At 37.5% G+C, this 21566-nt stretch overlaps 1 protein-coding gene across 2 annotated transcripts in view; it reads right to left on the reverse strand.

The window, feature by feature from the left end:
- zmiz2 (zinc finger, MIZ-type containing 2) overlaps nt 1-15682 on the reverse strand; it is a 35855-nt gene extending 20173 nt beyond the window's left edge. The window contains exons 1-2 of one of the 2 annotated variants that reach the window (XM_041970371.1): nt 15594-15676; nt 15202-15250 (exon numbers count right to left, since the gene is read on the reverse strand). The gene's annotated coding sequence lies outside the window, so the exon portion shown is untranslated. Of the gene's footprint in view, nt 1-15201; nt 15251-15593 lie in introns of both variants that reach the window. The other variant, XM_041970370.1, reaches the window with a different exon arrangement.
- Between the last annotated feature and the right edge of the window lie 5884 nt (nt 15683-21566).

The raw sequence follows: 21566 nt of genomic DNA on the forward strand, positions 1-21566 counted from the left end.
GGTGGTGCAAGCTAAATTTAGCTTGCTGATTTCAAAAGGAATTTAAGAGAACAGAGATGTGAAGAGGCACACTCTTCTCTCAGCACACCGACATAAAATCTAATGACTCACAAGCAACACATTTCTCCACTGTTGAGAGGAATCATCTTTTGGATTTTCTTTACGTTTCAAAAAGGTCACCAGATTCCTTCATTATCCCCAACCTGACACAGCTACAAAAGTTTGACACAGAAAATAATTTACAATGTTGTCACAGTCTTATTAATTCTTAGGTCAACTTTTCTGTTCAGTTTGATAAGATCCAGTCAAAGCCAATTTTCTGTTCCATCCTCAGGAAAAGACCTCAGCAGAACATTTTAAAGAATGACTGAATTACTAAAAAGTATATGGACAAGACAGGATTCTGGCCTAAGGAGCTGTAGTTGGGGAAACACATTAGTCTCCTTGGCAGAAATCTTTTTCCCACCATGTTTAACTGAATGAAAAGTAAATATAGGTAACATCGTCATGAACACCTCTGATTATCATCCAATATACTTATAAAACAAAGAATAATAAAACAATGGACAGAATGCAGCTGAGTCACGCCTCATATTTAAATGATGAACAGAAGAAAAGACGTCTTATTCAGTTAAATTCCTGTTTCCTCAACTCCTCCGTCCTTGTGCCTCCTCCTCACCTATTCTGCTTGCATCACAAGTGGGAGGAATGAGTGGAGAGGACTCTAGAATGGACAAATATAGACATGCACAATCAATAAATAAATAAATACCCAAGTCATCACCTGGATTTAACTACCAAATAGGTAAGAGCCTCCCATTAGATAATTTCTGCATGGATGACTATGATTCAGCTGCAACAAGTTATTTAATCCTACCTAATGCAGTGAGTAACTTCTAATTTCTTTAACAACCATGTCTGAAGACACATCCTGTGGTCATAGAAGAGATGTTAGTCTCTTTCAAAAGGGTCAAATTCTTGGCATCAAGCAAAGAAAACATCTAAGGAGAAGCTGAAACTACTAAAACTGGGTTAAACTGTCCAACGCATTACTAAAAACTGCAAGGAAAGTGGTTAAGCATCATCTTCCACAGTACGAAAAACATCTTGAATGATGGTGATCGGTGATCACTTAAACGTTTAGTGAAATCAAATTGTTATTAAAAAAAAAAAAAAAGCAGTAAAACTCAGGGTTAGGTTTAATACTAAAAGTAATTTGCATAAGGACAATATGAAGGAAACTCAAGGGGTTGGGACTAAACTGCTGTGTAGCCTTAAAAAAGTCACTTATCAGTGATAAAAGGCTTCAATATACTAGTGAGCATAAAGCCTGGACTCTGTAGCAATGGAGGAAGGTCATGTGGTCTGATGAGTCCAGATTGGCCCTGATCCAGAGAGATGGGACATCCAGGTGAGAAGAGAGGCAGATTAAGTGATGCCAAGTACCTACTGTACAAGCCTGGGGGCAGTCTATGATCTGTACAGTAGGTCTATGATCTGGGGTCACTGCAGATGGTCAGGTCTAGGTTCAGGTCTAGGTTCAGGTCTAGGTTCAGGTCTAGGTTCAGGTCTAGGTTCAGGTCTAGGTTCAGGTCTAGGTTCAGCAACATTCAGATGGGAAAAAGACATGGCTGCATTTAGATGTGTTGGCTTCATGTTACAAAAAAAATTTCAAAGGAAAAAAAGCTCTAAGCTTTATTAGATCCAGAATGGCAAATTAAATATTTAACTAGATTTAGATTTGTTTGTTGATCTTGTTTTTTAAGGTCTAGGTTCAGGTCTACGTTCAACAACATTATGTGTCCCAAGAATGAGGTCAGCTGACTACCTGAATATACTGAATGAGCAGGTTATTCCATCTTCCCTGATGGCACGGCCATGTTCCAAGGTGACAATGCAGGATTCATGGGGCTCATATTGTGAAAGAGTGGTTCAGGGAGTAGGAGACATCATTTTCACACATGGATTGGGCACCACAGAGTCCAGACCTGAACCCCATTGAGAATCTTTGGGATGTGCTGGAGGAGACTTTGTGCAGTGGTCAGACTCTCCCATCATAAATACAAGATCCCAGAGAAACATTGATGTAGCTCTGGATGGAAATAAATGTTTCCATCTGACATTGCAGAAGCTTAACAAAGCAATGTCACAGCGAACGCAGCCGCAATCAAAAGTAAAGGCGGTCCAACTTAATATTAGTGCACAACTTTTTTTTTTTTTTATGGGCAGTGTACTACTGAAGAAAATGTCAAACTGAGTCCTACTACTTGCCTGTCCTTGCATTATGCAATCAGCACAATCCTCCATTTCTCAAAGATGTTACCTCAAGCTTCTTTCACAATAGCATATAATCACAGACTCCTCCATTTTCTTCTTCTTTGTCACCTCCGAACAGTACTCTTCTATGTCATAAAAATGTCATTCTTAGTCATAAAATACATTGTACTACCCTGTAAGCCTCAGTGTGGGTTCAAGTGCTTAGGGTGATATTCCCACTCATTAAAAAATTCATAAAAAAAATAAAATAAAAACTGGATTCAGTTGGTTTTGGTTTCTCACAGCTATGGTAAGAACAGCATTTTCTCCTAATACTAATTACAATTACCTGCAAATATACCTAAACCCATGTGACACACCCAGCTCAATACTCCCCCAAGTGGCCAAACAAATAAAGCAAACGAGGTGATAATAAATGGCTCCTAAATACATTTTTCTGATAGAGGTTTGCAACCACTGCAACTTTAAAGTTGACTTTGGGTTTTGGGCCATTGGACAGACCAAATAAGACATACTGTATATCACAATAACATGTTCAGATGACTGCCATTAACATTTTACATACAAATAAAGTTCATTTCACATTGTTGCATTAACAAGATTAGTTTAGAGAAATGTGGAAAATTGCTGCACTATTGTGTAGACAAAGGCAGTTTGACTAAAAAAATCAAACTGTATAAACAAAGAGATTCTGTTCATTACAGACCTTGGGAGGAAAAAAAAGGGTGACAACATATAAAGACCCGATAAGAGGAATAATCTTGTTCTTTGATTTGGCTCATATAACAAAACCCTTTCCCTTTTGGAGTTCCAGATGTTCCCTCTTTTTCCAAGTCACCCTTCACGCTGCTCTCCTCCTACCTCCCGCTAATGATTTTCTTTATCTGACGGTTGCCAACTGACATGCTAATTTTCCAACATCAGAGGCTGAACATCCCCTCCCCCTGTGTCTTCCTCTCTCTGGTTTCCTTTTTGCACTTTGCAAATTTGGGTCAGACATCTTGCATCTTGTATAAAAAAAGATAGAGAGGGAGGGATGTTACTCGCATCACATGACCACCATGTGAATTCCCTCCTATCAAAAAGCGTCGGCCTCCAGACAGGACCTTGTAACTTCCATCACAGCTGAGCAACAAAACCACACAACGGAGCAGCGAGACGTGCAAGACGTGTGACTTTATCAGATGTTAAAAGCTAACACAAGCAGTACAGATTGCACCTGCAGAGAAATGACTGAGACTCTCTGTTCTATCCATCTTCTCAACTCTTTTGACCTCAGCTTCTTGACATTTTCTTTAACCACAACTCTTCCTCTTAATCCCACTGCACACTGTTAGATTCTGTTCTTGTCCTTTCTCTCTTACTTTTCAGTTCCAGCTATCACACTGACAAATCACCAGAAGCACTCAACCAACTTTCTGTTCCTGCAGCTGCTGCGTTGTTTTGTCCGGAGTAAGCTCAGTATGTGCAGCAGCAAATAAATTAATTCTGCTGGATGTAAATTTAATGAAATCCCAGTTAAACTGTTAGGTCTAAAGACGATTTCAAAACAAACGGCAGACTTCAGATGATTTCGTTAATTCCTTTTCTAAGGAACTGGTAGTAAACAATTTGTAGTAAATACATAAATCAGGTTCATGACGGTGGTGTTGTAAAAAGAATGTAATTTAACCCTAACCATGATCCATTTCTAAACCTGATCAAATAATTTTGATTTCCTAAACCTAACCAAGTAGATTAACAGTCTGGGGGGGGAGCAAACAAGAAAATTATAACATATCACTGTAGCGTGTCATGTTTACTTGTAACCATGGTAGCCTGCAGATTGACCGTTAAGGATGTGAATCTGCAGGCACCTCAATTATGATTCAAATGGCTGCGATTATAAAATTATTAATGATGTATCTTTTTCTTTTTTTTTTTTAAACATGGTTTTTCACATTTTTCATGACAAACAGCAAAGAAGAAAACTTGCTCATCTATTGGTTAATACAGGACAACTTCTGTTTCCATTCGGCAACATCAGAGCAAAACATAAAATTCTAGCCATCTTGGATTGACCACATTACTATCAGAATTTTTACCTCGTTTTATAATAGGACATTTCCGCCAGCTAAAACTGACTATCGTCCGTCGTGTGTGTATGTTTTGATTGTGTTTTCCCATAATGCCCTTTGCATTGTAATCCACTTCCTGCATTCAGTTCACTTGAAGCTAACCGAAAGCTACATTTGTAGGCAGACCAGAGTTTGTTTCTTTGATCCATTTACCGTGTTTACACCTTTCCAAACGAGCTGGACTTTCCAAGCAAACAAAGCAACCCATAGAAGCCAAAGTACTGTCACCCTCTAGCTTTTAATGCAGAGGGTGCTGGTCGGACTTCAAACTCAGCCATCATGTCTTGTTATCTTCACACCACAGAAGGTTCACAATTTGAGTTTTGCCTTTTGCAGTCCTCAAGATTGTGTTAACAGTTAAATAATCAATTTATTTTAACAGTTGTACACTGATTCAGAATCGTCCATGTCGGCATTGCGATGAAACTAAACTTGTTTTTCCCCCACCCCTATGGACCATAACAATTGCATTTAGAAAATATATATTTTAGCTCAAACCGCAAGCTTTTCCTTATACCAAAGTAATTTTTTGGAAGTAAGTAAGAAAAGAGTAGTTTCTCTTACAGTTTGTAAGTTAGTCTTGAAGTGATGTCTCACAAACACCCATGGCTAAAATGGTAGCACCTTGTAGGTTCATTGGGTGGCTTGCTGAACAACATTCTTGACCAACATCTGTTTGTTGTGGAACCAGTTTTACAAGGTACATTTACCTTGTGCCACCTGAAGGGGCTATACTTTATGGGATGGGATTATGAGTTGTATTTAAGGATAGGAACAAACATCGGATACATTTCAGTTGGAGGACTTGATGGAAAGTACTGACTGTCAAGATGTATAAATGTAGCAAATGGCATTAAATTGCATTTGTTCTGTAAACAAAATTGATTCTATCAAACTCGGGTGTCATTGCAAAGAAAAATGCAAATGTTTCACCCAGCAGTACAGGAGATCATGATCGTTTGTGGCAACAACAGATCCAAAACAAAGCTTTAAGGTTTGAAATTCTGGATTATAGTTATCAATTCTTACTGTGATTTCATTTGGCTGGATGGCTCTCGTGCTACCTTCACTGTACCTTGGACATGGGTGGAGTTCAATATTACTCCATTGTTAATATACAAAGAGGGGAAAATAACATGGCTGCATTTCAATGTGTTTGCTTGATGTTACAATGGAAATGTAAAAGGAAAAAGGCTCTAAGTGTTTCTTGTGTTTAATTAGATCAAGAATAAGTCGACTTTTAGGGAAGTTGATAAAAAAAGAATGAAGTCAGTTTGGTATCCGAAGAAAAACATAGTTAGTTCTTCCTTCTGGTCTACGATGTTCAATATTAACCAGATAAGTTGTGCAACTTGTCTGGATATTATAATGTCTTTGTGAAACTGACCTTTGACCTTTTCAAATGTAAAATGCCATCACATCATTTTCCATTGACACATGCATTAATTAGCATACTAATTGAGTTTGCATTCAGTAACTTTTGACCCTATAAATCTAATCAACTTCTCTTTTGAGTAAGCCCTCTATGCACTCAAGAGTGATTTCATTCACAACACTGGGAAAAATTAACGAATGCTTGGCACACAGACCAGAAGAATAGTTCCCAGCCTACACATCAGTCTTTGTCTCAATGTTTGCTTTAAATGGCCAAAAAATAACTCTAGCCATAACAATATAATATATATATTTTTTAAACTGTCAAAGAGCTTAAAATAATAGCTTCAAATGTCATATCTAGCTTTTTAACTCTTGAAAATAGATTGTCAGTTCACTCACTTACTGTTGAATCTTTTGGACAAGGCTGCCAAGACCAAGAGCATGCAGCATTTATAATAAAACATAATCATATAGGTTCGTCAATGATTATGTCCCATGGCAAAAATTATGGAAGGTTTACTAGTTTTTTTTTTGTTTTTTTGAGGGGGGGGGGGGGTAATAAAATAAATATGACGCACAATTTCATTTAACAGCTATCCTGGTTCTGTCAAACAAATTACATCATTAAAAAAAAAAACATGTTTTTTTTTTGTTTGTTTGTTTTGTTGTTATTTTTTCACATCAAGACAATGAAAACTTTATGGAATCAATTGTAAGGAAAAAGTTGCAGAGCCTAAGAAGATGTCACATCTGGCTGATTAACAGGAAACATGGCCCTAACAAGAGAGCAGCTGGAACAATAGAATGGATTACAAACCCCTCTGAGATGGCAGTTCAACACAATGCGTGGAAAAAGATGTTGTGTGTTCCCTTTCAGCTGTGACTAAAATTCAGAGCAAACACAAACTATATTAAATGTTTTAAAAGGAAAACAGAAGTTGACAGGAATATATCAAAGCATCCGGACAGAAAACTCGCCATGTCTAAAAATAGAAAATGCACAAACTGAAGGAATGAAAAACTAATTAGTAGAAGCGGGAATCAATGATCATGACAGAACAGTAAAAAAAAGCAGCTGATGGAAATTAAATTTCCATCCAGAAAAGCCAAATATACCAATACCAGGTTACAGTACAACTGAGGAGAAGCAGTGATGGAGTGTGAAGGATTAGATGATGCCCCAGTCTGCACTGCTCAAGGACATGATGCTGGAACTTTGGTTGGGTGCAGGTCCAATGAAACACATGATGACTGCTTGAAAAAACCAGACAAATTTCCACGGTCATTAGGGTTAATGTCGGGTAAAGGAGCAGATGGGATAGCAGTTATTTCCTCTACAGTAAATACACAAGGGGACACTTTTCTCTGTCAATCAGTCAAAAGAAGGTTTGGTGATGCTGAACTCATATTTCATGATGATGATGATGGAACCCGACAGAGAAAGGTGTTTAAACTTTAAACAGCTCGGTGACATGACCAGCAGACAGTCTGGATCTAGATCTGATTGGAAATTTATGGTTGACATTGGGGGGGTAAAAAAAAAAGGCTGCATCCTGCAAAGCTGATCTTCCACCTGCTGAGTTAAAAAAGTTGAAACCTGATTAAAAACATTGTTAATTAATGAAGTTATTAACAAATCTAGCTGGCATGAAAGCAACAAAATACCAATGACTTTTTTTTTTTTTTTTTTTTTGCTTCACGCTCCAAATAATTTTAATAATTCCCCAAGACAGATGCATTCTGTGACTGATTTGCCCTTTATCTGAAATTATTGCAAAAAAAATTAAAAACTTTGAATGTTCGACTTAATATTTTCCACCAGTCATAATATATTAAATAAAATCATTAAATCATCTTACTGACCCGGATACGTTACAAAAGCATGTTTATGTGTGGGGCCAGAAAAAAAACACAATAGAGTTCAGTTAAGCTGATTAATTGTTTTAAAAAGAATCAGCTAGTAATGCTTAAGAACTGCTGGAGGGGGAAACGGGTTGGCAGCTGGTCAGTAAAGATGATTAAATGTCTCTTTTGCCACTTAACTGAAAGGTTTCAGTCTGATAAAAAAAGCAACATAGAAGAACAAGTTTCTGTTGTAATGTGAATTTCATGTTAGTCTTCATACAGGGATCTAAAAGAAATGTGTGGAGTATATAAACATATTTAATTTTATAATAAGAATAAACCTGGGCCTCTATCTCCTCTGATTTAAAATCCTTAAATCATGAATTTATTCTTTCCATGATCATAAACCTGCAGGTCAGCAACTTTACTGAAAAAGCCAAGCTAAGCAATTATAACACATCACAAGAGAGCTTATCAGTGATGCCTTACCAATAACAACAACTGAGCTTTAAGTCTTCATTTGTCTTATTTTCTGTTTCTTCTCTAAGGTCTCTGCAGCCAATAAAAGCCTGTCTGATGTTTATACTTAATACTTCTGCACTTTTTCCCCCTGGCTTCCTCAAAAAGCACTCTTTTGGATCTCTTTAAAGCATCTCTCACTGTATTTAAGCTTGTTACATACTGTGTTAGGTGAGAACTTTGCTCTTATTCGAGGTGAAAGAACAAGTAAAAGAATTGTTTTGGTCGGGTCAATTCATCCTCCACGAGAAGCGTCGTACACGACGGGGTGGGGATTACTGCAGGGAGGTGTAGTTTTATGCAATGAAAAACTGAACCGGTGGTTTTATGCTTAACGAGAAACTTCGTCCGTGGTATGCAGCCATGTCCTTGTTCATTTACCATGAGTTGTGTTCATTTTCATACTTCCTCACCACCTCAATCAGCTGTTAATGAAAGCCAACCCTTCAGCCTCGCATAAGCAGAAGTGCGGATGTGACAACTTTCCACGTCTCGCATTTCTGAGTTGACCACGCCCACCTTTAAAGGTTCGACCAATCACAAAATACTTCTGAGCCCCACCAGAATAAAGTTCTGCTCAACTGATGCATCGAGAACAAGCTGCAAGATGTGAGAACAAAATTAAGTCCTTTTGTTCTCATGGCCTCGAGAACAAGAAGAAAGTTCTTGCTTCTCGCAGAGTATGTAACAGGGTTTACTTTTTTGTTATTTATTTACTTTATTTAAGTATGTTGTTGTTTTGTCTCTGGAGTGTGAACTGACACCGTAAAGTGGAACAGTGTGGTGCCAGACTGCGGAACAAAGCTGCTTCTCATCAGACGAACCTTTGGATGCGGTGGTTTTACAGTCTGGGCGGGTTTGTCTAGTCAATACAGAAGTGTCCTAAATGGTGTTCTGGCTATCTGATACTACCTGAAAAACACCATTAATCCAATCATTTTGCCTCTGCATGAGCAACACAGGTCTGATTTTATCTTCACAGGTGACAACGCCCTAGTTCTTTAAGGTAGCATCATCAGGGAGGCTATAATATTATTATTATTTATAACTCAAAAGAAATTCCTATAACATTAGTCTGAGCATCCAAATGCAATACATTGAGATTATTAATTTAAGAATTTCTGAGTGACCTGAAACTAATTCTTCAATTATAGCTTCAATAAATGAACATTTTGTTAAAAAAAAAAAAAAACAGAAAAAAAACTATTTGTCTGTGAAAGTAAGAATAATTGATTAATTTTCTGCCAGTATATAAAAAAAATAAATTAGGCAATTGGAAGATAAATGGATTATTAATTTAATGACTGAAGCTAGGGTTATAATTTATAAACCAAAAAAAAGGCTGAAAACTGTGAAAAATGTAGTAAAAGCTCCAGATTCACTTCCTGGTCAGAGCAGAAAAACAAACATATGTTTACTGAAGTTGCAACTATCAATTATTGTATATGTCTTTTTTCTCATGCATTAAATTATTTGTTTTTACCAATAAAACATGTAATACCTGTTTAACTTTAGATCCATTTAAGGTGTGTTGATGCACAAATACACAAACAAAGAGTGTTTGGATCCAATTTCTTAAAAGACTGAATAATTTACTAAGATATCAGACTAATCACTACAGTTAAAAGCTGCATCTCTAACGTTTATTATGTAACTCTAATCAAGATTAACCTGTAAACGCTGACATAGAGGTTAGGAACACCGCTGTGAAATCAGTGATACCTAACGAACATAACCACATAAGTGCCTGCCTGATGAAACACACAACCTTCACTGGTTGAACTCATCTTTTTTAAAGCACTAATTAAAAGTCTCCAATGGATCAGGGAGATTAGCGATTAATAACCTCTTAAACACAGAGGAGCAGCTCACAGTGCTGAAAAGATATTTCTTCAAGCATCCTTCATCTGTTCAACAATAAAAAGAAAAGACAGCTAAAGATGTGACAAAACGATCAAAGCTATGCTGGCTGTAAGCACAATAACATACAGTCATCAGCATTAACTTATTAACTCAAACTAGGGGTGGAAATCACTCATTTCCAGAATCGACTGGATTCGATTTTGATTAAATCATATTAAATATCGATTCCCTTACAGATATTTATGTAACACATATTTTCCTTGAATATTAAAGAGATTCACAGAAAACTATTTTTATAAAACACTAGCCTGTTTACATGACCATCAAAATCAGACATCGAGGTGTAATCATTTAATTATGATCTGTTATAGATAAATATCATCTGTTATACGTGCCCTTCTGAAATATATTAATCGCAATATTGTTGTTTTAATTTACCAGCCCGTTATCAGACTTATTTCGGAGTACGTACATACTGTATGTGGTGACGTTACTTCCTGCTTTTTCAAAATATTCAGTGTTTGTAAAAGAGGTCGAAGCCCGCGGTGTTAGCGTTAGCTGCTAATGTGAGAGGTAATAAGCTGCTAAATAGTTTACAGGTGAATGTAACTGAATGGTGAATTCTGGTGTCCAGAAACAATGTTATTGTGGTGCAATTTAAAAAAAAAAAATCTAAATTTTTTTTGTAAATTCTGAGCTCTAACTTGAACTATAACAAAAAATACAAACATACACTGCAGCCTAATCTAATCCATTCATGCAAGTGTCAATTATTTAGATTTTAAGAAATAGCTTATAGAAAAATGATAAAAGCAAAACTAAAAATAATTCAGTTTTCTCATCTTAAGTCATGTGAATCAGTAACTTAAAAACCTGCTAGCTCTGAAATATTGTGAATGTTAGGTACAAACACTTCACTGCACATTTGAGAAAATATTCAGCAGATTAAATTATGTTATTGCAGCCCATGTACAGGATACCTTGATCCCAAAGGAGGGAGAAAAACACTAACATGATTAACACCACAAACAACACAGACCTTCATCTCACTCTGCAGCTTTTTTCCATCTTCACTGGCCACCTTTCCTGCAGCATCAGACTTATTTTAAAGCATATTTTGATCTGCACACAAACCAAAACACACAAACACGAATCCACAAAGTACACCACAGTACTGCCCACTTCATTATCAGAGTATATAAATCAATAAATGCATTCTTTACACCAAACCAACCATTCACTGGTTATTACTACGTGCTTGTTTTTTACATTTTCAGTTCCTCCTCGTGTTTATGAGGAGGAATAAAAGGGACATCTCTGTCTTTTCATGTCAACCCAGACCCAAATTAATTGAGCCTGGCCTTATGCCATGACAACATGTTATTGTACCCATGATACATCCAGGAAGTCATGGCCAGAGGGAAAAACAGGCACTGGCTAGCTCACCTCAGAGACACACTCCAACACAAAAACAGCCCATGCATGTTAAAACATCTGTTGTGGGGAATCATGCAGACCACACTGGCTCAGTTAATTTTTCATGTTTTTTAACCTGACAAAAATTCTCTATATGATGATATTATTATTAAAAACATTTTAAATAAACACTTGATTTAGGTCTCTTTGCAGAGAAAACAATCTAATTTCTTTCCTATAAACAGTCAGACTCACTCTTAGTAGTGCCACTGACTAACAGACATTTGAACGAACTGAAAATCAATATTTTTGTTTCCACAAGAACTTTTATAAAAACCAGTGTCTGCAGATGACGACAGTTGGGAGAGTTTTTTTTATCTGAAAAGCACAACTCCAGTTCAAATTTATTAAAAACAAAGCAAAACATGAATATTTTACAGAGTTAATAAAGGCCATCTAGGTGTTCTCCTAAAAAGGAAGTCTCAAAAGATCCTTACTAAACAGTTACATTCCTCAGTTAAAAAGCCCACCATTACTCTTGAACACCACTTAACAACACTGGTCACAGTGAGTGCATGCCTCTACCCATTCTCTCACAGTAACAAACATTTAGCTTTTACCTTTTAGAAGCTTCTATCAAACTGGCTTACACGTGGGGAACAAATTGAAGCTTCATCACAGAAAGAAACTTTGGTGTAAGCTTGAAGCGTTGATCTAAAAAGAAAGAGTGCAAACGGCACAGCCTTACAAATGTAAAGAAGAAACTATTTTATCTTACGCACTGTTTTCTGTGAGATATTTAAAGCTACCTACAAAAGAAATGTCCCCATTTCTAATATTTTATTTGCTTCTGATCCATCAGTCATTAGAAAGATGGATAAATGGATCAGTCCATACATGCAAGGAGAAGGACCACCACTTCCTTTTAAACACAAACTCGCTATCGTAGCCATAGACCTAACACTCAATCTCCCATTGGCTCAGGAGATGCATCAATCTAAAGAGGTAAGGATGCTGGATCAAAAAGAAATTGCAGATTAGTCACAAATGTGGGCTATTTTTAAATCATATGCAGCAGTTTGTGGTGTACATGCATTGTCTCTGGGACTTAACATTTTACTGAATTAGTTGGTCTGGACCATAGACTGTATATAAAAGATGGACAGAGCCTCTGTGATGTCACCCGTAGGTTTCTGAAGAGCTCAATTGAAGCTCGTTGGGCGGTTCCTACCATCACCGTCTTGGCAGCATCACGCCTGCCGTCACTGCCGGAAAATACAAAAATGGGCAAGGTGGCGGAGCTGAGGGGGGGGCTGTGGGCATGGGGGTGGATGATTGACGTCTATCAAACTCCGAGCTGCCTGTAGCTAAGAGCTAACTGAGCCAACTCAGATCTAACGTGAGCTAACTGGCTTATGAAGGTAGGCGAGCTAAAGCTAAGGTGCACTGTTAGCCGGCTAAAAACCGCGTTTGTGCTACACTCTCCATTCTTGCCCCAGATATTGGATACATGTCAATCAACACGCCCCTAATTATGTGGAATTTCAAGATTAAATAACATCCAAACAGATGAATTGGAAAAAAATCCCCCCCCCCCTCACAGTTGTCATGAAGGTAAACTTGACCTATTAATCCTAAAATTCATTTTTGCACCAGGCTTTAAACATGTTTATTTCTGCTGTGAAGTTGGTCTTTTTAACATGGGAGTCTATGGGGATTGACTCTGTTTAGGAGCCAGTTCCTAGTGGATGAGAGGTGAACTGCCATTTTTTGCACTTCCGCACAGGCGTCACATTTCACCGCCAGAGGTTGCCGCTTGGTCTGGACTTTTGTCTTTGTTTCAGTTTTTGTCAGGATGCCATTAATTAATAGAGGCTTCATATTAGGGATGTCACAAATACTTAATTTCACAATTAATCACGGTATTTAACACCACAATTAAATTAAAATGATCCCTCAAAACCATCAAAAGTTGGTCAAAAAGATTATGTCTGAACCATGTCAGTGCAACTTCCACAAAGAAGGAAAAGAAAGTTAAACATGCGGGTGTTGCCGCTTGTGTTGCTTTGCTTTTGTTCTGTACAAGTTGCAGAAGAGGCGGCAGAGGATGAGTTATTCCCTCCAAACACAAGGATTAAGTCATCCTTGACTGATTTTGCAATTAAAAAAGTAAAAAGATGTTATTGTGGAGATTGGTTCACCAGCCTGTAAAGCATGACATAAAAAGTTGCAGAGAAAGAAGGAAAAGCATTGAATGTTTCACCACCTGCAGGATAACCACCAGCTTCAAATGTTTAGTAAATGAGTTGAATTATGTTCATGTTTATCTGACTTAATATTTAAAATTAAATGTCATGTCATGTGCAAATTTGTAATTATGTACAACTCTGATGTGATGCGTTCAGCAGCTTTCACTGAACATTACATTATACAGATGAGAAAAACCAAAATATGTCTTTTTTTTAGTCGCCTTTTAGTTGTCAGTGTGCAATGATCTGCAGAAGAAACCCTATTTAATTCCAGATGTTTGGTCTTGTTTCTTTTTTCAGAGATTTAAACAGCTCTGCTAAAGGACAGCTGGAAGTCAAAGCTAGCTAGATGTGGTTTCTGTGTTTCAAAATTCTCTAATCTTATTAAAAATAAATGTTCAAAAACATTTTTATAACATTTTATAATGGAGTTTACTAAAAGAAGCATTCCAAGTCCAGGTAGAGCAATCCACCCACCTTCCCATCTGTTTTCTCTGAGACAAATCCAGAGTTAACGTATTTATTAATTATTTATTATTTACAGAGCAGAGGAGATTGAGCCTTCATCGTGCTCTGCTGCTACAAACTAAGAGAAGTTTGTCGTATACAGAAGTTATTCATACGTAAAAATGGTTTTGATCTGCAGACTCTGAGCACCTTCAATGAAAAGACAAAGAAATTAACAAAGAAAATGATCATTTGATTGCAAAATAATATTCTAAGGCAATTATATGGAAATGCTCTGGCTACAGGAAAGCTAATGTTAACCAACAACTGACATATTGTTGGCAGTATCTTGCCAAATGTTGCCACAACAAGATGACATGAGGCAGCACAGCCAATTTGTGTAATCATGTAAATCTGCACCACAAAGCTTCAGAAGTGCAAAGCCACTTCTAAATGCCATCAAAAGCACAATTCAACTAAACTATGTCAGATCACTAACTACAGCCTGGATTCTGAGCACTATATAAATACAGGAATCATATCTAGTTAAAAAATTAATCATGGTATTTTCCTCAAAAAATCACCTCAGTGCTAGGAGCATTCACGTGATTTTGTATTTTGATGCTTTCAACCAAACTGTACAGATTTTCTTGCATTAAAGTTCAACAACCGATTGTGTGTCCTTAAAATAGTCTATAAAGTCATTTTTCAACATTTTCAAATATTTTTCATATTTTCTGGTGATACAATCGCTCACAATACAGCACAATCACAGCACAGTTATTTATTCTCTCTAAACAGATCTCAGCCAGCCATTGCTGTATTTACCTGCAATTTCCCATAAGGCAATATATAGAAATAATAAGATGTATTTTTTTTCCAGTACAATGCAACCGTTTTTCAAAGCATGCCAATAAACACCCAAAATGTAATCAGAAAAATCATCTTCTCCTTCTACAGTACAAACAAAAACATGCAGCAGATCAGAACAAAGCATTTCAGCAGTGTGCACAGCGTGGACGAGTCCAGCCTCTCAGTGAGTGTGTTACCCATCACCAAAATGAAATGAGCAGATGTTTTGTTTCACCTACCTGGCTGGGCTGATTGGTAAACGCTGGAACACTGAGGTTGAAGCTCACGCTTTAAACAAGTATAAACGATAAGATTATTATTATTATTTATTTTTCAATAGTCCTGTTTTAGATAGAATTGCAGCGTGCTGCTGTTCCAGTTCCTCTGTGTTAAGTTTGTGTAGTGTCGTTGTGTTAAGTGCCAAAGGAGGACTGGGAACAGAGAGCTGTGGAGGGGCTTTAACACGCTGCTGTTTGCGCCGCTGGCTGCCACCGTGAGCTAACTGAAGGCTACTTAGCTCTGTGTGTTAAGTTTGTGCAACGCTGTCTTGTGTTTCGTTACTAGCAGTTAGCTACACAATAACGAAAGCAGGTATTCGAGGACCTTAAGCCGCTGACTTTAAAATAATTACCTGAGAGCTTATCTTGAGTAGGCTTTGTTCCAGCTGCCAGACGATGAATCCGCTTTATAGTAGACAGTTATGTTAGCTTAGCTAAATGACGTTAGCAAGTGCTGCATTTGTGGAACATCAAGAACTCGGAATGCCCGCTATGCGTTTTAGATATAAAAGAAAACATCCCTAAAAGTCGAATTTCCCTCTGGGTAATTCGGTAAGCTTTTACAACCTCAACAATCTTATTTTCCGTCAGTCTTCTAAAATGAAATCCACATTATACTGTTTATAAACGTTAATTTGATTAAACAAGAGACAGCGTACCTGTTGCGCTTTTGGAGCTTTTCTGATTCGTTAATTAGATGAACTTCTTGATCGTTTAGGAGCTATCTCCGTTTGTAGAAAAACAGCAAAGTAAGATATATATATTTTTTTTCATCACGCTCTCTAAAGTTCAAAATCACGCTTTTTTTGGTAATCATACTTCCCACTTCCGAGGCATCTTGAATGCATCATTATCTACTAGTGTCGCAGTCAGGTTAACAAGACAAGACGAGGCTGCTTGATGACCGTTTTATCGAGTCCTGTAGGTGGGCTTTCAGTGCTAGGTGTTATGTCTTTTAATATCACGCATTCAGTAAAGCAGTAAATGCGCTATTCTATTTTTAAATAATATTATATTTCTTTAGTTAATTCCAGACTGCGAGATCATGAGACAGTAAATGAGAATAAGCTGCAAGTCCCCGTGCTTTGGCATCTCACTGTGCCTTCCTCATTACTCAATAATCCTTTATAATATATTCATGAGATCACAGGGCTAATATCTCCCGCAGGGAAAGGCTTTTTCCTGTCCCTCCTCCTGAAGTCTGACAGCTGCAGACCAGAGCAGCAGATCGTTTTAGAGAGAAAGAAAACGAGGAGGAGGATGGGGTATCGTTCAAGATGACGTCACTTGCAAATGATCACGTATGATCCATACAACTTGCTTCATAGTGTGTGATTTCTGCTAGCTGTCATGGTGTACTTGCAACACCTCAACACACTCAATATGTCACATAAGTGCCCGTTCACACACATGGATGCAGCATTTGTGTTTCCTAAAGCCTGGCAGTGCAGGACCAGCCAGTGCTTTGGAGTCATTAGAGGTGTCTGCAGTATCTTGCCAGAGGGCAGTGCAGCGTGAAGAATAAAAAGTCCAACCTGCCTGTGTTTTTCAGACCACTGTTGCCCTGGAAACAGGTTCCTGAGATTTCCCTTTTCTTCATTTTTCTGTATCCATACCCCTCACCACCACCACCTCTACACCCCACATGCTTCAGCTGCCTTGCTGCTTCCTCCCCCACGACCTGCCGCATTGTAGAATCATGCACAGTTCCAATCTACTGCAGTAATTTCACAGTGTCACAGAACAGAGCCTACATAACCACAAAGAGAATCTGAGCAGGTTCCACAGCTTAAGATCTGACCCTGCTCTGACTCTGAGACTGAACAGGCTGCTCCAACAGCCTGACTTCCAGAGGAAAGAAAGGAGCAAGACTAAGGAGGGGGGTTGAGAAGACAAAGGGGGAAAGCAAAGCACATTTAAACTCTGTTCATCTCTGTTTTTGATGGCAGTATAGATAGAATCTTGGTGTTCCCTCTCTAAGAACTGTCTCAAATTAATCATGCTCATGGGAGTGTTACAGAGTTCATGCAGATGGTTCACCATATTTTCTGCACTCATTTCATAACTCTAGGTATTACTGGGAACATTCATGCCCAAAAGTGCTAAATGGAGGAGGCATATGGAGAGAAGTGAACGCTGCTTGTCTCCTCACTTTCAGGCCTTTTTAAGTCATCCTTGTGTTTCTGCAGTGTTATGTGTGCATTCCTTTGTAGTGACTTCTCATTGGCAGCAGGCAGAACATTCCAGGGAAATGGCTGACCTAGAATAACACAGAGAGAGAGAGAGAGAGAGAGAGAGAGACTCAGAATGACTGAGGCAGTGAGGTCCTCCACCCTTTTGCTGGCCAAGCTCACTGAAACCGCTGTTTACTGTTGGTGTGGAAAAACATGGCCACACCATGCAGCATGTAGGTGCAGCTGGGAGAACAGCTCACATGACTGCTATCACAAAAACAGATGACATCGTTAGCCCCTCCAGCCCCTCAAAAATTCCACTGTGAACTTGACTTATTTTTTATTTTCAGAAATAATTCATTAATCTTAGACCATCATTTCAACTGCAACCAGCAATGATGCAGGATGCAAATTTCTTATCTAAAAGGTTTTCAGTTTATCTGGTTTTGAGCAGACACAATTACAATAACTACAGTTTATTTGTACCTTCAGCAACACCTGATCTAACACTATTAGTTCTACACATATAAATCCATTCACTTCATTCAGTGAGGTGCAGTGTAGAGTATTATAATTTCAGATCTTTTAACAGATTGGTCTGCATATATTGTCTACTATTAATGAAGTGTCACAATCTGAGTATTTTAGGGAATTTGTCAGCAACATTCATTGCGAGTGAAGAAATATCCACACTTAAAATGATCAATACATAAGGTAAATGCTGGTTGTATCAGTAAAACAAAACCAAATCCATTAAAATGATTGCAAATCTTTATTTGTAGTTGGTCAGTAAAGTTTTTTAAGTTTATTAATCTTTTAAAACCCAAAGTTCATTTTCAAAAACAGCAATTGTGGAGACCTTGCCTGAACCATCTGTACTAAATCCTCTCTAACTTTACCTTTGCAGAGATAATGTTTACATATTGTACTATGATTTGATAGAGATTTAAACTGCAGCTGTATTATAATAATAATATATTAATCCTGAAAGTGTTTTTTTTTTTTTTAGCCTGAAACCTTTTTCATTTGTGCTGGATGCCATTGTCATTTATTCATCACCAGTATCACATACACTTCTGATCACACATCTTAACAAATCTCAAAAGTATTCCTTTTACTATGAGTCCAGAAGTAGTCATGTAGACCTTGTGGGCTTGTCAGAGCAACTCATTTCATTAAAGGTATGCAATATTCAAGCAGAAGCCTAAAATTAGGCTCAGGGCTCAGAAGGTTAAACATTCGGATAACATTCAAGATTTAAAACAACAAGAGGTCAATTTTCAACCAGATACAAGCTATGAACTTATATAACTGCTATTTTCACAGGACTAAAATTACTTTTCTTTCTTTTTCCTCTTGTAGAAAAGTTAAGGGGCTTTTTTTTCCTTAACAAAAGTAGGACTTCCTGTCTCTTCTATGATAGGTATACTTGGAGAAAGGCATTCAAAGCTCATGTGAACTTTCTTCTGTCCAAAATTTACATTTTTTTTTGCCACTCTTTGAGAATATATTATTTAATTTTACAAAATGAATAGTATATAACCATTAAAGTGTTATATACATACAAGTTAATGTCTTAATGATGTTGTTTTACTAATATATTAACATGTGCACGCATATTTAAAGTTGTCGCTTTTTAATGTTGAAGTTTTAGTCATGACTGCACTTTATCTGCTGATTTTATTTTCTCAGAAGCAACCACCAACTGTTAGATTAACTAAAAGGAGTAAAAGGTACAACACTGCCCTCTCAAGGAAGTCGGTGTCATGTGTGACCATCTCAGGGAGGATTAAGCGTTGATATTTATTGCAGCGCTGTCATCTTTTGTTTAAGAATCAAACTTCAGCTAATTAAGTGTAAATTTGGCCAAGTTAACAGTAGTTTAAACCTACTTTGTGTATCGAGTCTATGACATCAGTAAGTGAATTTTGCTTTGCTCTTGTTTGTCTTTAAAAGCTTTAAAAATTGAGAATCAGTTAGCTCAGCATTTTGAATATTGGAGATGTTATTTAAGTGTAATGATTCAGGCTTTGCAAACACCGGCTTGAAGAGCCTTTTTTAATGACAACTTTTTATGTTATTAAATTCAACCAGACACATTTCTCTCCTCTAGAAGGTTGTCAGTGTGAAGCCATGTTGAATTGGTCTGGTTGGTGTGTTTTCTCTCTTTTTGTGCAGATGATGACTCTACCTTGTGCTGCATTCAGCTCTTTATGGTGTAAAATTCTGTGTTCAGTCTCATTGCAGAACAATTTTCATTTGTGGACTGGCTCTTTACAAGCATTTCTACATGATGTGAAAAGCACTGAAGAGCCAAATGTACTCTAAAACCGTATCAATGGCAGAGGGAAATATTAATTCCTCTGCCATAGTGTGAGGCTTTTTAGATCAGGAAACTCTGCACGCTAGTTTATATGAGGATTTGAGCATTTGATGAGACAGACGATGCTTTAGTAAATCAACTCAGCTATATATGACATTTTATTTCAAAGTAATCAACAGTTTTGTTTTTTTTTGTGTTTAAGACAAGAAGTCCCCACATGGTGATGGAACTTGTTTGACTTCAGTGTCAGATGCTGATTTTTTGAGAAATACAACACACTGTGGTCTCTCTTCATTACCCACCACTGTCCTGGTCAGGTCCAGGAGAAGATATGCCTTATCACATTTTTTTGTTTTGGTTGTCTTGGTTGTTGAATTGTCTGTTGTAAGTCAACATTGTTTGGTCTTTGGTACAAATTTGTTCTTGTTATTCCAGCAGAACAAAGACTGTACCTTTTATTTAGCCTAGCTGGGCCGTCATCTCTGTCACAACGTTATTTATATGGGTAGTCCCAAGGAGACACACAATCTCCTTTACAAGTGAGACCTGTTTTGGACAGACAGCTCTAACAACTTCAAAAACTAAAGAGATGATTATTGATTTTAGAAAGACTAACCTGTGGTTATTTCAGGTGAAAACGTGGAACCATAAGTGCTTGATGACTTTTGAGGCCCATGTGGATTTACTTTGTAAGAAAGCTCATCAGTGCATGTATCTTTATCAGAAACTCCATGGTTTTAATGTGGATTCTGCTTTTATTAGAATGTCTTTTTGAGTCTTTGTGAACTTTTAACTTTATCTGCTGGTGTTGGAGCCATTCACCGTTTGTGGTAGCTTCAAGACTGCTGAACTGGGTGTGACACATGGGTTAAGTTTTATCTACAGGTGATCTTAATTAGTATATGTGGATGCTGAGGAAGACAGGTTCTTCCCACTGGGAAAAAAAAGATTTTGTACATAGCTAACCCCCTTTTGTAATTTATTTGAACTTAATGGAATATAACCAGCAGAACCCAGCTTGCCATCTACACAGAGGCTGATAGAGGAGCCTCTATGGCTGGTTTGGTGTTTATACATGTAAGAACAGAAACAAAATGCTTGAATTGTCATGGTGTGCCATAAAATTGTTTGGACGGTTCTAAATCACCCCACAGATCAGGTCAGGTCAGTAAAAAACTGGACTGATCCTGTCAGATCCAGATCACTCATTACTACACCAAGAGTTCAGGTTGCTTCCTTCTGTTAGTCCTGCGTCTGCTGAGATACAGGACTAACAGACTAAAAGATTAATTTGTCCCTGCAGCATTTAGACTGTTAAATGACCTGGGGCTTGTTGCACAAGACCAAGATAATGGATTAAGCCGGGATATCTTACTCAACCTGGCTCAACTCATTTGTGATCTGGTTTAAGAAAAGCAGGATAGTGGAAAGTTTGGTATGTTATGACATAAATTACCATGGAGATTTATTCTGTGGAGCTAGCCTGCTCCAGACCAGGCTGAGTTCCAGGATGTAGTTAGTCTCATCCCCTAGTAGACCTACAGTCAGCAGCCACCTGGGATGTGCCTGCCCTGATTAATTTTTATTTCATTTAATTTCATTTGTTTATTTAACAGGGACAGCGCATATTAAGAGAAATAGATAAGCATCAGCATAAAAATGCCAGGGTTAGCCAAAATGCTAATTTTCACCCATAGTCCCTGGCCAGATCTTACAAAGCTACCTGGTAATAGGATATATATATATATAGCCTATATATATATCTACATACATACTATGAACACACACACACATAATTGCTAAAATGGTACATAATCAGTAACAAACCC

Source organism: Melanotaenia boesemani, chromosome 19, assembly GCF_017639745.1.
Source record: "Melanotaenia boesemani isolate fMelBoe1 chromosome 19, fMelBoe1.pri, whole genome shotgun sequence".
In the NCBI taxonomy this organism is placed as follows: domain Eukaryota; kingdom Metazoa; phylum Chordata; class Actinopteri; order Atheriniformes; family Melanotaeniidae; genus Melanotaenia; species Melanotaenia boesemani.